This window comes from Anastrepha obliqua, chromosome 3 (assembly GCF_027943255.1).
Source record: "Anastrepha obliqua isolate idAnaObli1 chromosome 3, idAnaObli1_1.0, whole genome shotgun sequence".
In the NCBI taxonomy this organism is placed as follows: domain Eukaryota; kingdom Metazoa; phylum Arthropoda; class Insecta; order Diptera; family Tephritidae; genus Anastrepha; species Anastrepha obliqua.
The window spans coordinates 134,981,008-134,998,182 of NC_072894.1; the positions used below are offsets into that span (position 1 = coordinate 134,981,008).

At 35.6% G+C, this 17,175-nt stretch overlaps 1 protein-coding gene across 6 annotated transcripts in view; it reads right to left on the reverse strand.

Moving 5' to 3' along the window:
• The window catches only part of LOC129242655 (zinc finger protein 316), a 176,579-nt gene that overhangs the window by 35,695 nt on the left and 123,709 nt on the right, over positions 1 to 17,175 (reverse strand). For all 6 annotated transcript variants that reach the window (XM_054879431.1, XM_054879430.1, XM_054879429.1 and 3 more), the window contains exon 3: positions 6,602 to 6,727. The gene's annotated coding sequence lies outside the window, so the exon portion shown is untranslated. The remainder of the gene's footprint in view (positions 1 to 6,601; positions 6,728 to 17,175) is intronic.

The following is a 17,175-nucleotide window of genomic DNA, read 5'->3' on the forward strand; positions in this document are numbered from 1 at the left end:
TGATGTTTGTAGTGTGGCTGTGTGGATAGCCAAAAAGACTGGATGTATTTGTGTGTAAACGAATGTAAATATGTGTGCATGGATGTGTGTTCGATGAGCTGCTGCAGACGTAATTGACATACGTGTATAGTTATATGCATACACTTATATATATATGTACATCCATGTCCCGACATTTATGTGCAGATACAGAGCTTTACATTTCATACATACGTCCGTGTGTTTGTGTATGTGTGTTTCCATGTATGTAGGTATTATTATTTTTTTCTGTTAATTTTCAGGCATGTATTTGTGTGCGCTAATGAATGCGCGCAAATGACTAGCAAATTACAATAACAACAAAGAGCGCCACAAAAATGGCAAAAATAAAAGTGCAAAAGTCGCAACAATGAAAAGGCACAAACTTGTACATAAACATATGCACATAAATACACACATATATACACATGCCTATATACATACATATGTACATACGTACATCCATAACGAAATATACATTTGTACATACATAGATACATATAAAATAATTTTCGCCATAAAAATGAAATGAGTCATGAACTCTTCAAAAGGCGAAATGCGAACCGAACGCGAATGCGAATGCGTTGCGAATCGCGCGAACGCGTCGTCGCAGCGGCTGGCAGTTGGTGGTAAGCGGCTGGGCATTCAGACATACAATAATATATATACATATGTACGTATGTATGTATGTATTTTTAATGAAGAATTTAATGTAGTGGTGTGTATCGCGCTCCAGTGCCGCTCCAGCGCTTCTTGGGCTTACGGCAGGGAAGATGTGGAAGCGAAATTCGCGAAAGTTTGCTTATAAAAAATTGGCAAATTTTTTATCATTTACTGTTCGCTTTGTTCTTGCTTTTGTGGTTTTTTGATTACTTAATTTATTTTGTGCCTTGTGTATGAATTTTCTTATTGCCACCAGCTGTTCGTATTTTTGTTCGTTTTCGCCACTTTACTTCAACAATTCTCTAACGCGCGAAGGGTATATATAATTATTATTGTTTTTGCTGCCACGTTTATTTAATTTTTGTGTGTTTTTTTTCTATGGGAACATCCAAAAATTGTAGAAGACAAAATTTCTTGATAATTTAGAAAGCTTCATGAGTTTTTTTTTTTAATTCATTTATAGCTTCTCGTAAGTTGGCGCAACTAATTGCATACATACATAAAAATAAAATAAATAAAAATATAAATAAATATGAATATATACATACATATATTAAGTAACAGCTGTTGATTAAGTTAGACGATGGGACGAAGTCTGGACGATGTCAATGAGCATCACCAAAGTCATTGGTGGCCGAAAATTTGCCAATAAAGCGATCAAAGCAACACAGTGAGTATACTATAGATACATACATACACAGTAAATACACATACATATATATGTAGTATTTCTTCTTTTTAAGTGATTATATGTTTGCAAATTGTATTCATGTACAATAAAAACTTGTATGAGGGAAAAACCCTGTAGGAAACTCCTACAAAGCAGAATGGTTGGTTCTTTTACGGAACTTGGCGCCAGTACTACTACAATTATCTTTTCTTGAAAAAATAACAAACATAAAAAAAAATTAAAATATTGAAAAATAAAAAAAGAAAATAAAAAAACGAATTGCTTATTTAAAAAACGAAATCTGTTGGGGAAGTGAATTGGAACGGCTCGTTTATAAAGCCATGAATAGTTGCTTTTGAATGCACTTGAGCATTTAACTGAGGCGCTGAGGCACAAAAACGTACTTATCTGAGCCTAATAACTCTGGAGGGCTCTTACTGCCTGGAACACCTCTTCAACTACCTGTGAGGTTGATTAAAGCCAATGCAGTCATCCAAAGTTATAACTCTGTCTGATGAAATCTTAGGTTAGGTCAGGTTAGCCAGGTTGCTTGTCTAAGACAAGACACTCGGTGGCTCTAAGGCCCATTGTCATACCTGTAATTGATTTCAATCCACTAACTAAGTTGCTTAAAGCACTTAGCTCTTCTTAAGAAGGTAACTGATGAAATAGATGGCTTACATTTGTTTCACAAACCATATGAGAATTGTGAATATTATGACAGATGAATTAAATAATAGCGCATTGTGCGGCTAATCAGCATTTGACTAATTAAACAAAGCATACACAGTGCTCGCAGTGCTTTCGGACCTCGAGCTTATGGCTTCCAAGTTGTTTAAACAGAGAAGGGCTAGAACAGTGAATTGGCAACTTCCAGTCTATTCTATTCAAGTAGGCATCAAATTAGAAATTACTTCGGTGAATATCGTTCGCAAGTACCCAAAAGGTATGTGCCGAAAATTCAGCGTTCCGGTTTATGTGCTCTCCGGTTAGGACGAGAAGAGTTAGCATTGTATGCGTATATTATCCACGTCTGCGTATATTATCACGTCGAAAAGTTTTGGGAATCTCCCTATGAAACCTTTAGGGATTTCCGAATATAAACGTCAGTCATTAATAAGAAAATATAATAGAAGAGAAAAGTGAGAACCTTTTTCAAAAATTTCAAAAAATTCTAAATTTTGTTTACAAAAAAATTAGTTTGAAGTATATTTTGTCTTCAGAAAACAAAAACAAAAACTCAAAATTATAAATTTATTTAATTTACTCAGTTCGGTATTTATTTATAAAATTATTTACTTATTATTTTATTGGAGGGGTAATAATCTAGCCACTTGTAAAACCGCGAAAATTATATGCATACAGAATACAGATAAATACGCCAGATTCGTACTAGCCCTGACTAAGAAGGAAAGTAGAACTATCGTAGGTATGCTGACAGGCCACAATTTGTTAACGGCACACGCATACAAAATAGGAATTATAAAAATTATAACCGTAGATTTTGCAATGAGCTAGAAGAGAGGGAGACTCTAGAACACCTTCTATGTTCTTGCCCTGCATTCGCTAGAACCCGAATGAAATGTTTAGAAGCTCTGAGAGGTTAGAATGTTTCTCGGGGTTAAAGTTTCAGAGCTTACTTAAATTCGCAAAAGACGCAGACTTATTACTATATTACAAGAAGTCTACTACAAGGAAGTGTAAGGGTCAAGCTCCATCTGGTACCACTAAGGACCAATGGGTATATGTGATGGCTTTCAGCCAGTCAGGCCAATCAAATCTAACCTAAACTTAGAATTACATCAACATCTTCAGTGAAATAAACTTGAAGCTTGTTGAACTACCCTCGTAATGCATTATTTTTAAATTAAAAGCTACAAACAAAAAACTGTCCCAAGTGATGAAATATGGGTTTTGTAGAGAGAAGTGTTTAAATCAGGACATGACAAGAAGCAAAGTTCATTTACCCTCAATAATGCTGTGGAGAAGGCAAAAGAAAAAATTAAAATTTTTTTTATTAACTTTTTTTTTGTGTCAGTTGAAAAAGTTTTTTCATTAACATAATTTTTTGTTTTAGCTCAAAAAGTTTTTTTAATTAACTTAAATTTTTATTTCAGTTTAAAGCCTGGACACTCAAACATTATTAAACACCCAATTTGCCTAGCACTCGAGTTGTTAAAAATCAAGTCGCTATCACAGTATTTAAGTTTCAATGAAAGTGTAATAGTTGTGATCTAGAAATTTGCCACTCTTGCAAAATATCTCCCTACGAAGTATTTATATAAATGTTTGTGTGTATGTATTTATATTCTTTTTCGTTAACTACTTTTATTTATAGACAATATCTGCACATTAAATTAGCACGCGAACACCAATATAAGATTACAAATACACACATTTACATATGCATATATATATATATGTATATATGTATGTGTGTATGTATGTATGTATGTAGGTATGTTTATATACCGCATATAAGCGCAATTTTTCTTCATTTATTATTTCTTTGTATTTATCTCTTTTTTCGCGTACATCAGTGCACCACTACATCCATTCGTCCGTCCGCACACAGTACTTCACGTACATACAATTAGTGATCGGTTTAATGTATCTGCAAAATACAATTCGCATTCGCATTCGTGCTCGTTCTTTTGCTTTTCCAATGCGCCAAGTGTATGTATCTTTCTGCAACTCAGCTTCAGTCCCCCCACATGTCGGTTGTCCGTATCATCGCCCATTCTCAATCGTCAGTTTGGCTGTCATTCATCGCGTACAATTTTTGCGTATAATTAACTAAATTGACAGACACTATTTTCGCACAGAGAAAACGTATTTTTTTTGATTTTTGTTTTGTAAATTTCAGTTAATTATTTATACCTCGTTTGGCAAATTTATTTTTAGTTTTTCTGCAACAGTCTTTCTTCAATCTTGCGTCGTTCGTTTTTGAGAGTTTACTTGGTGCAAATGATTGGAATACAGTTATACACCCGTTTGAATTGCAGTTATTAGAACATTTTGAGAAATGATGAGACAAATTTACATATATAATTTTCATATACCCATACTGCAAATTGAAGGCGTAGTCTGTTTGAAACCTGGTGGGGTTTCAACAAGAAGGCGCAGGTAATTCGTTCCTCCTCGAAGTGATGCCGGTATAACGTACCAAGTTCAGCTCCGATCAAGTTTTGCAGATAAATCTGCTTAGTGGTGTACTATCTCCTAACGAACACCACTCTCAAGCGGACACTTTTTTCAGTGCATACCACAGATCTTTAAGATTTTTTTTTTGTTTTTCGCTTGAGTGGACAACTCTCCCATAACATATTATTAAATTTTAAACATAGCGGACAAAGAGTGCACGGTAGCTGCAAATTTTTGACTTATTTTTTATTTTACAGAACAACAAAAAACAAACAAAAAATAAGTGCCTCCGTTGTACCATTTCTGACTGAGGTTAAAGTTCAGAGAAGCAAAAAGAATATGCATAGATGGATAAAACCAGCCCACAGAAATTGATGTATTTTCAGATGCAAAAACTGTACTCAAATTTTCCTAATGCTCTTGACCTGCAAAAGCCAAATTTGTATTTCAGAAAACGATCTCTTAAAGGCGAATTCAAATTTTTCATATCAAAATAGGTTGAGAAAGTCAGAAGTTGCGCTTTGAGATACTGTTACGCCATTTGAGATATGCCTCATGGTGTTACAAAACCTCAAATATAGCCCAGAGTCATAAGTTTTGTACTTTTAAGTTGGAATACTACGAAAATCTGACATGCATTTGCTAGTCTGACTTCAAGTTTAGTATCCAGACGCAAAAATGTTCAAATGAATCAAAAATATCACCATGGTCACGAATTGCATTGACGGAGACATAAGTTACATTTGAAGAGTAATAAGTTGAAGAAAGGGGATTCATGGACTTAGAAAACGTCATGTGATAACATTTATTAGTACAAAGACGTAGTTTGTTTTGCAGAGTCCAGTCATTCCCAGCATTCAAAGCTTCCTGTAATAACATTTCGGATACACAGAGAGGAAATTCTGCGCAAAAGTTTCAAATCGTCTGCATAGAGTAAATATTTCGTATACTTGAGACAACAACCAACGTCATTAATGAAAAGTATAAACAAGAGAGGGCCAAGAATGCTACCTTGTGGCACTCCAGAAGGTGGCACAGATGTGTGGGATTTAGTATTCGCAATTTCAACAAATGAGATTATATTTGATTTCAACCATCAAAGAAAAGTCGAGTGGTTAAAAATTTATGTCGGCCTGTGTAAATTAAGGTTAAGAAGTATTTTTTTAGTAAGTAATCGATTCTCATAACGGAGACATTATCAAAATTTACTCATTAAGAAAAATTGCCGTTGCTAACAATTGCTGATATGAACGAAATAGGCAGTTGAGTAGTAAAATACTCGCTAATAGGCCAAATGGTGCATTGAGATGCTGAGTGAAAAATAGGTTTCTTAAACGTAGCTAATCCCTTTTAACTCTTAACTGCATCGGTTTTTTAGCTAATTCAATAAACCTTCCAAAAGAGCCAGGCATCTGTAGGAATGATCCCCAAAAAACTTAAGGGCGTTCCTCATATTGTAGGGTATCTTCATAGACATTTGCGCATAGACTTTGACTTCTTGTCAGTATTACCTTATTCTACCAGGAAGTCTTGTATAGATCTTGGGTTAACATCATTGCAAATACTTCTGCAGAAATCAGAATGCGGATTGCGTCCCTAAAACGGACGGTGTTTCACTAGCACACTTGCTTAAGGTATAATAAGCTTTTGAATACTGAAAAAAGCAGTTTTACATACTTGTGCATATCTGGAATTTTGGGCAAATGTTCATATTTTACGGTAAACCATTCCTTTTTCAAGTTAAGCCTTTGAAAATTTTTTGTTACAATTTTTATGTCTATTTTAGTTAAGTGCAGCTTATTTTTACCTCCTCTTTTTCAATTTGTTTATGTGTTTTGCACAAACTCCTAAGCAAATAAACAAGTTCTCATAAGCACGCGTGTACGTAGGATTTGTATTTGTTGTGTATTTTTGCCTCATTAGTGTCGCACTGATTTATGTTTTGCATTTTTTTTTTGCATTGCATTTGTGCCCATATGCCTTGCCGGGTTTTTGTAAGATTTTTTCTTCATTTTAATTAAACGCCAAAAAGTGTTGTGTAGGTTCCAATTTCTTATCCGCTTATCCTACAATCGCATATACATATTTTTTGCTTATCATACTCACCACAAGCAATGAAGGTGCTGCGAAGTCTGCTATCTTACACTGACTCTGATACTGATCAATAAATTTATATTGATTTGATTTTTTTGGTGCCAAAGATGTTGGGTCCTTTTTTGATTAGGTAATGATCTGAAAAGTAAGACAACGCATTTAGAGTTAGAAAATTTTGCCAAAGATATCTTTTTATATATAATAGACTATTTTTAAGTAGGATTTTAAGTATTTTTTTAATATGTAGAAAACTTTACTAATGCAACTGTTCATTTTCGGAGTTTGAAGTTTAAAAAATAACAGTAACGAGCAACTTTTTTACATCTCCAAATTTATGTACACAGATCACGAACATTTTCTACTGCCATAATCTAGCAAATTTCGGGTTCATGACAAAGTGAGCATTCGTATCCGTGGGGCAATCATTTAATCCGGTCTAGCAATTTTTCGAAAACTGAAAAAAGTGCATTTCAGAAACATCTCATTCAAAATTATTTGCTCGTAGTGGGGAAGATGTGTGAGAATACGTGCAACGCTAGCAAGCGACATAGGATCTTTCAAGTTAGAATTTAATTTTCGGCGGTGTTTTCGTTAAATAGCTGTCTCTGTTCAAGCGGAACCGGTGGATCTGTGAGATTTAATTGTGTATTTCGAAAAATTATTTACACATTTTCGGTCGTCATAATTGTTGAATAGGGCAAGAATTAAAAAGCAAGTTAAATAACGTAAGTCGACTGGTCCGAAAATATCGTTGCTATAAAGACAATCACTCAAGAAAAAAATTTGTCAATTCCATGGTTTCAGCGAAAAATATTATATAAGTTTGTGGAAAAAGAAATCCATTCCTTTTGCGTCAATTTTTTTCACAATTTGAGCTTGCTGGCTTGCGTTTTCGCCTATATCAAAGAAAAACTGAAAAGTGTTCCGAATTTTCCCATTGTTGACTTCCATGGTTAACACCCTCTAATTCTCAACTGAATGGAACACACAAAAAGCAGCAAACGAATTTTTTTTAGTGTGAAATGTCACCTTCACAATGTGTATAAAATTCAAATTTCTGATTGTCGCGGTTACTTCCCTCTCATATAAGAGGGCAGGATATTCAATTTTTTTCGGAAAATTTTAAAAAATTATTTTATTTGCCATTTATGAAAACATCCATCACAGATGTTTCCTTATTATTTATTAATAGCTGAGACTTTTTTATTCATTTAAACCCCTTTTTGTATAATTTTTAATTTGAAATTTTTTATAATTTGTTTGCAATATTTTAGATAATTATATACATTTTTTTCACTTAAAAAAAAAATTGCAAATTTTAAATAGAACCAAAGATATCTTACTTTGAGACACCCAATACCAAAATTTACATTATTGAATAAATCTCAAGATTGTATACATATATTATTTAATTTTTTCGATTTACTTCTTATTATACTCCCACGAATCAATTTCTAGGAGAACTGAAGACAATGACAAAATTCATGACGTTCCCAGGACAGTCGGTTCTACGTAACCGGGCCGACTCGGACTTATATCCGGCCAAGGTCTGTCACTTCAGCAGCATTCCCTGTATATGGATGGAGAATGCTAATGCTGCTACAATCGCTACAACAATAACCAAATTCACTAAAGGTATGGGGAATTTTTATGCTACTGAAATAACAACAACAACTAAATTCATTAAATCATTCCAAAGTTCCAATATTGCATTGCACTTTCTACATTTTATTCGTAAATTTTGCTGAAAAATCATCTGCTTGCACGAAGCTCATTTCCATTTGAAGGGTTACGTAAGCCACAAGGATACTATATTTGTGTATTGGTAAATCCTCAGCTAAATATTGAGAAGCCTTCACATCTCTAGTGGGTTTCTTTTTTATACGTAGATAATGAATTCTCTTTCGAAATATTTCTTTTCATTTAAATTTAAAAAAGGAAAAGCGTATTTAAAAGAATCTGAATACCACTGAGAACAGCTTCATCTCAGTGACTTATCTTAACTAAGGACCCTGAATATTACACAGCGCCTACATAAACTATACCTACCCTGTTACTACCCCTTCTCACAAGTTGACTGCAGCTTTGCGGTTAACTTTTATCCCCTTGGCACATATCCTTTATCACTCTTCAAATTATTACACTCTCTGGCAACATAGACTTGGCCTTAAGAGTTCGCGCAAATTAGTCTAATAATCGTTATGATTTTCACGAGTCCATAAAAGTATATGCTTCCTAGTAGAAAAAAAGATGCCTAATAAAAAAGAAAATAGTGGGAAAGTTGCCCTAACACACCCCTGTGAATTATGGTAATGCCCTCACACAAACCCAATTGCATACTTTTAAATTAAGTTCTTTAGAACCGAAAAAAGCACACTATATTCGTTTATATGCGTATATATAATATAATATATACATATACATATCGACACCTATTGGATTCCTTTACAGCTCTAACGCAGAGAGAAACAACTTTTTCTGTATACTTGGCGAAAAAAACTGACACTGAGCAGTCACAATGGGCAAATGAGCGCTTAGAGCACTGACAAAAAAAAAAAAGTTGCAAGCCATGAAATACATACATACATGCATATGTTGCACAAAAGAGAAAATAAAATTGTGCAAGGTGTGTTAAGGAATGGAAAGGATAACAGGAATGCATGGGCACAGGTTGTATGTGAAGCAGTACGACGAGAAATAAGTAGGAAGTTTACTTAAAAATAAAAGAGCAAATATTCGCTGCCTTAGCATTTCTCTCTGATATCGCCAGCAGCGACAATTTAAAGCTGCTTTAGAGAATGGGAGGTGCTCGTGTAATGGGATGCTTATTATAATTGAGATTAATGATTTTCCAATGGTTGAAGTATATTTTTGCAAAAGGCATCAGAAAAAATTCTACGAAAAAATGCTAACTATTTTACTGATCTCGGACAAGAAAACAGCCAGATATAACAACTCAAAAAAAAAAAAAAAATTAAAATAAAAATATAAAAAAAAAAACAAAAAAAAAACGTAATAATATCACTTAGAATTATAAAAATGTATTGTATTTTGTTCTCGGGACTTTTCCAACTGACTCGTGCCTAATCATTCTAGCATTGGGTAAGACAGCAGGTTTTTTCTTTGTGCTTTATGGATGAAAGAATGCCTATAACCTGCATACCTGAAAAAGTGAAAAGTATTAAAAAAATATATCGAAAAATCCTAATCAAGCAGCGGGACAGAAGATGAATCTTATCAAGTCAAATAACTTATACTCTCTAAACAGTGCAGTTGTTTAGCTTGACAAATAAGTTTCATAACTTGAAAAGATATTTTTCATTTCAAATTATCTCGACTGGTGTCATATTAGTAGAAGCTAAGGCAAATAACTCAAATCAGAAAGGTTTACGAAGGGCACGGTAGTCTAAAAAGAAAAGCTCGAATGTAAGTTGGCTTCACAGCGGAGCTATTCAACTCCTTAGGCATTTTAAAAACTCACTCAAAACTAAAAGTTTAAAAACTAGAAGATATTTTTGTATTGGCAAAATTTTGCTCATTTCCAAAAAAAGGAAATATATTTCGAACTAACTGGCTCGTGTTGTACCAGCAAGAGTTTAGGCAAGAATCTGAAAGCAGAAAGGTTCACAAGGACTTCGTAAGTACTGGTAAGGCTGCTAGGTAAAAAACTAGCTTAGCAAGAGAGCTATGAAACTCCATAAGTATTTCAAAAACTTTTAAAATCTTAGAAAAAATTGACTTCTCTTACACCAGCTGGATTTTGTACAAAAATCTTAAATCAACAAGGCCTACAAATACCTCTTAGGTAATAAAAAGGAAGAATTTACTTTTAAAAGGGTTTCTTTCATTTCTTTAAATATTTCAAAAACTTTTAAAACTTACAGTTTAAATTTAATTAATTAACTGGCAATGTAGAAGGTGCCAACATCCGAAGAAATAATCGAGGAAATGATAATAGGCGAAGAAAAATGGAATGCCGTCGCAAATTTCGTTGAAGATATGATCCGAAAAGAGGTGTGAAATGGAAACTTAAACTTAGGATGAGCAGCATTAAGCCAATGTTTTTCAAAACAGGCCATCCTGAACGCAGGGTGAGTAAGTACTAAATGTATCTCTCTCTTGGACCTCTACCTCGATGCAATGCAGAAGCAGTCCTGAGGTTGAGAAAAAATCCAATAGAAGAGGAGGGATGTTTTCAGTGGTTTAAGTTAATTTTTAACCCCCAGCTCATCGGCGAAAAAAAATGTGTCTTAGGAATTAACGAGCTTTTTAAACTTACTGTCAAACTGGTGACCTTTTCAGAGAGATTTTCTCATTAGCGATGTTTTATCTAATCGTCTTTGACTTGCAAGAGATTAGCTACGATTTTGATATTTTCAACTCGAAATGAATTAAACATTAAAATAAATGCAATTAATAAAATATCACAACTGCTTTCAAAATAATTTAATATTTTTTCAAATTAGACTATACTTAAAATTTAATTACCCATTCTCGTCACTTTAGCTACTTATACATGAGCTTAAGTGCACCTTTAGTGCGTGTCCACATCCTTCTGCACACTAAAAACACGAACTCATCATTCATGTTCTCAACAGCCCTATCCTTCACCAACACTCTGCTCAGCAACACTTTTACTACATCCAATAAGCAGCGACTCGAACACAGTGCCGCCGCTAGTCACTAGACATGTTGTTATTGTTACTCTTTAATTTTATTTTAATTTTCGCACCGGCAAAACAATATTAATTTTTTGATCTGTTTTCATCGAAAAGCACCGCTGCAAACGCTGTGCTATTATTCATATGCACAATTCGGACTATCATACATAAGAGTGTGTGTATGTGTATATGTATGTACGTATAAGCATATTTTGAGTTGTAGTTATCGTTGCTGCTTAAATGGCTAGCTGGCTGGCTGACAGTCGCGTTGTTTGACTGACACAAACAGTAGCACTTGCTTTTTGTCTTTTTTCCGGTCGCGCTGTTGTTTTGAATTTTCACCATTTCTGCCTTAACCCCACCGCACCACGGGTCAGAGGGTTGTTTTTGTAGTGCTATGTGGATGTTCCTTAGCCATCGCTATGCCTACAATTTTGCACAAATACTTTTTCGTTTTTTGCCAAAAGTCACACGCCTCGACGCTGAGGGGTTTTTAAATCCACGCGAATTAATATAACGACGAGCAGAACGCACTCACACTCTTTGTCGAGAAGAAAAAAATTGATTAAATAAAAATACCGAAAACAAATAATGCAAAATATGCATTCGTTTTTCGTTTTTCACTTTCCGATTTGAAAATGTTTTATTTTTTGCGCTATTTCTGTAGCTTTATACTGTTTTATTTCTGAAAATATCTTTTTCTGGGTGGAAGTTTTTTCTTTTTGCAAAAAATGTTCTGACTTTCGCTTAGATTGCAATTCGCAGCCGTCGGCTGAGGCCACAAAGAGTAATAAATCCAAAAAAATCAACGAACCGCCGAACGACCCACCGAAAGTTGTGTTGCTGCGAAATGCGGCGAAACGGCGCGCTGAATAGCTGTGTGCTGCTGAGCACAAAAACGACCAAACGGCCACGACGACGGCAACAGCGACAACGAATAATACAACCAACAAACGAATGAATGTTCAATACAATAACAGATAGAACACAAACAACACCAGCAGTTGGGCATACACACACACATACGCTGACACTCATATACACGGCAAAGCAGCATTTGATTCGAATCTTTAAAAAAGAACTAGCATAGATGTACATAAACACACAATCAGTGCACAGAAAAGCGCAAACGTACATACATACGTACATATAATAGCAGCAGCAACAACAACAATAACAATCAGTGCCAACCGAACTAATACTAAACGCCTAAGCGCATTCGTCTGCTCGTTTGCGCAAATTTTTTTGTTTGTTGCGAAAAAAATAATCACATAGAAAAAAATGATATAAATTCGCCACACTTGTCGTTGTATGCGGTAAAATATAGATAAATTGTACACACACAATCACATGAGTAAATAGAAAAACTTAAGCATAGCGCAACATCACACAGATACGCACGCATACATTAACTGCGCGCTCCCCATTTTTTCTTTGTATTGCCGCTCTCACTCATACCATGCTCCAAGCGGCGGCAAAGAAAATTATCTAATTCTATACACTAACACATACTAAACGTGTCAAGGAGAGTTGCGCTCTTTGTACCCGTAGACCCTGCCATTAAATCTCTTGTGGGGAGCGCGCGCTAAATTACTCAAACCGCTGAGTGTCACCCAACAAATGGTGCTCTAACTCATGCGCGAAAAAAACTCACAAGTTCTCTAAATTACAAATGCTCCTTGCAATACACTCTCATGCTCGTTTGCACTCTTTGAAATATCTGCATTTTAAACCGCTCGTCATTTGAATAACGCACTCTCTAAACCACTAACTCGACTAGTAAAATATGCTCTCTAAAGCACTCACTCTCTAAACTACATATCTGCTCTGCACCCATTCATGCAACTCCTTCTAAATTGTGGAATTTTCACCTGCAATGTCTCATTCTCTCATCGAGCGCGCGAAATCATTCAATTCCTATTCATATCGGTGTGTGTCATGCATCGCTTCAATCCCACTACTCGATGGGAGTAGAGTTCGTGAGTATTCGCATAGTGCTAATGTGTTGGACTGCTGTCCGGGAATTCACGCAAGCACAAGCGCTCTTCAACTCAATACATACAAATAGCAGCAGTGGCGTATTTACATAGTTTCATCAATTCTGCCAAACATTTCTCTACAAAGTAAAAACGTCAGTACAAAAAACTTTAAAGTCACATCTGTCCATATAGTATTTTTTTGGTTTTGCGGAATTCGTTGTTTCCTAGCCGCCGCCTGTTTTTATGCTGCTCAATTGTCGTTGTATCGCGTTTTTCTTTTCGATTGATTGTTTTTGCCTTACTTCTTTGCTTTATTCGGTCGTCCGCCTTTACTGCTATGCTTGAGTTTCATTTGCCTAACAAGCTACACTTTAGTTGATGAAGTACCTTTTGCTGCTCAACTAAACGTAGATTGTTTTGAAGGCGGTGCTACAGGTTTCTTTTTCACCTAAGTGACTTGTAAATTCCTCCGTTTTATTTAAGTGATTTTTTTCCATTAAAATTAAGAGGTATTTTCTGTGAATTTTACTCATACAATTTGTAAAGCTGGAAGCTGCTTGGGATGGCATTTACATAAATGATAAATACTTTACGATATGTCCGCAATTTGATCTCCAAAAGTTTTTCAGGCTCCCTAATTACTATATTATATATGAAGCTAAAATTTATGCCCCAAAAAAAGAGCTGAATTAGCTTTGGAATTAACTCCTTTTAATACTCGGATAAAGATTTTCATTGATGGCAAAGCGGATACTAAAACAATTATGGCTCCGTGCACTAACTCGCAATGTGTGCGGAAATGGGCAGCTCACTATTTACTGGATACCACAATACAAAGGAATAGAATGAGAGAGCCGATGAGCTCGCTAAGGCAGGTATTCGCATGCCGAGCTTGAGCACGTCAATCATAAACTTTTGAAAACGGAACTAAATAAGGAACTTGGTCTGGAAACGCATTGGATATGGGAACACTCAATCTCGTATAAAACTGCCAAACTTATGCTAATAACTTGGAATGCAAAAAATGCAAACTTTATTTTATCACTGTCTAGAAACGCCTGCAAAATATTGGTTGGAGTACAGATGGGCCACTGTCTCACCCCACATCACGCAACTAAAATGGGATTACAACAGCGCGGTGCAAGTAACACATGCAACGAAGTGAATGCTAGGTGTACTTTGGAACACCTACTTAGCCACTGCCCTGCTCTTTGTTGGACTCGACAAATGTGTCTAGGATCAACATATTTTCCATCCTTGAAGGATATCGCTAACGAAAGACTGAACGAACATAAAATAATATCTTCGACCCCAGATAAATAGCACTGGCAACACAATGGACCCTAAAGATCTAAGTGAGATCTTTTTACAGATCAGCTAGCACTACCTCACCTTTTCAATATAACTGCTTCTGCATTCACTTCGCTTGGAAGAGATATGGGATACCACGTAGAACTGATGATATAAGAATCTATTTTCACAAAACTAACAAACACCGACTGCAATCACCGGTATAAGTTACTGTATCGTACAGTCCAGCTAAAGGCGTATATTTGGAAACTTCATCTATGCGTAGATATTTGAATTGATCTACAACCTAGCGTAACCTGAGACTTATGGTACCTAACAGACTGCTGCTGACGATCTGAGGTCATACTTCCATATTAGCAAAACGCAGTGCATCGCTCTGTGCCTCCCATAAATTATTTATAATTTAAAAATTCTGTTTATCCACAGCTTCTTTAACATCAACCCATCGGTTTTCTATGGTATTGAGATCAGAAAACTGAGCCGATTAGTTTGTAAACTCAATTCAATTTGAAGCAAATTATCTGACTATGTGATCACAAGTGAAGACTGCAGCCACAACTTAGAAGTTCAATTCTTTATATCACCGACAGAAATTACAGAGAATCTGATATCGTTCTAAGCGACGACGAAATTCAAACCTTCATAAAATTTTCGAAAGTGTACTCTCGGATGAAGAATATGTACTTTAGCCACAAATTCCACGTTCTATTTCCCACTTCCCTGAACCTATTTCTCCCTGCGAATCTGATATTTCTCTAGGCCATGCTGAGTCTCGAAAATAGATATCAGCATAAAATCTGTTGCCTTCTCTCAGCTTATTGCAGCGTTTTTCAAACTAAGATCTATGTCATGCAAAGCATGATATTACAGCAAAGCTAGTGAGCGAGGTAGTGCTCCCTCCTTCAAAACTCGACTTCTCATTCACAGTAGAGCTGCGCTGATGACATTCAGGTCGTTGGCGAACAAGTCAAAATATATTTTAGAACAACAAAGCTCCCTGAAACATATTCGTCAGCGCAGCATCAAATTGTTGGGATATGTACTTATACATAGAAATACTCGCAGATGAGTGCATGAGGAGAAAACTTAGATGGTCGGATTCAAAAACATAAATGCTGTAGTCATCTTGTGTAGTTTTAGATAACTCAATGAAATTACGTTCCCACGACAGTCGGTTCTACGTTACAGGGACGATCCGAATTTATATCCGGCCAAGGACTATCACTGCAGCAATATTCCCTGTACTTTTATGGAGAATGTTTATTTTGCTGTAACAACAACAATAACAAAAACTGAGAGCTGATGTTTTCTTAATGCATACTTCAAAATACGTTCCAAATCATGCCAAGAGTATTAAATAGGTGTGCAGGTGCGGTTTTGATCGCTTGCTTCTATGATGCGGTAGAATATTATTCAGTGGTAAGGGACTTCGTTAGCCATTTTGATTGGGGGTTCTTCCAGAAAGAATACTGTGTCCTAAAAATTAAAATTATCGAGTGTTGGAGGTGATTCGAAATTGATACCTGAATCAGCACGCGAAGAGAAGGAGAAGCAGATTGTTTGATTGGTTTAAATTGCAATTTATTTCAATTTCGATCGAGCTAGGTCGAGCTCAAAAATTGGGTCTGCTTTGGGCAGTATAGATGCAAGCACACGAAAATTTAGAATATACCAGCTACGCCTCAGCCAGACAACATACTCGTATTTGCTAAGCCTACTTGAGCAGCTGGGTGTTTATGTATTCGTTTTGAGCTGCATTTATTTAGTAGAATACGATATCCAAAAATGAAAAACAGTTAATTCATTCTTAAATGAAAATATCAGCAATCTGTAGGGCAAAAGACTCTCCATTGGACAACTTTTTTCAAACCTTCGGTTGGGTACCAGGGTATAGCTTTGTATATCGATAGAAAATTAAAATTTGGAGAGCTACCTGGAAGATCAAGTCGTTAGCTATAATAGAAATATGTTAAGTTGAGAGTTCGAAAAAGCCAGTCTGACCAGGCCCGGGTACCCAACGGACGGCTAGGCAGGACATATATTGTTAAAAACTCGATATCAACACCTATGGCTACTTCGATACTGAAAAAGGCTGACGGGTTGTGAGTGGAGTGGAATATCCCACATTTCCCCATGTCCAATTATGAGTCTCACATATTAAAGTAAGCATACGCGTGAATATATAGAGTACCTGTCAGTGTTGGGAAGTGGATTAAGTAGGTGAATGTCATTCTTTGCTATCAACAACTGCAGTAATAAAGCGCACCAACTCTTTTTAAACCATTCAACTGTCAACTTTCATTTCAATTTTTAGCAGAAAATTAATATTCAAAACAGATCCACTTCACCCAATTACAAAACAAAAGTGCATTGGTGTAAAGAATCGCAGCTCTACATAAAATCAAAAATAGAAACCTAAAACTTGAAGCAACTCGCTCGCAGTGCTGACAACTTAACCCAAATTTCACAGTGCATGTACAAATACAAGAACTAAAACGTAAAAAGACAGCATAACTCGAGGCTTCAAAAACCGTCAAATGAAAACGAATCTTGTTGCAGCAACAGATTGACAACAAGAATGCGGCAACGCGACGGTATAAAAGTGAAACAGCGCAATGGAAATTTGTAAGAACAA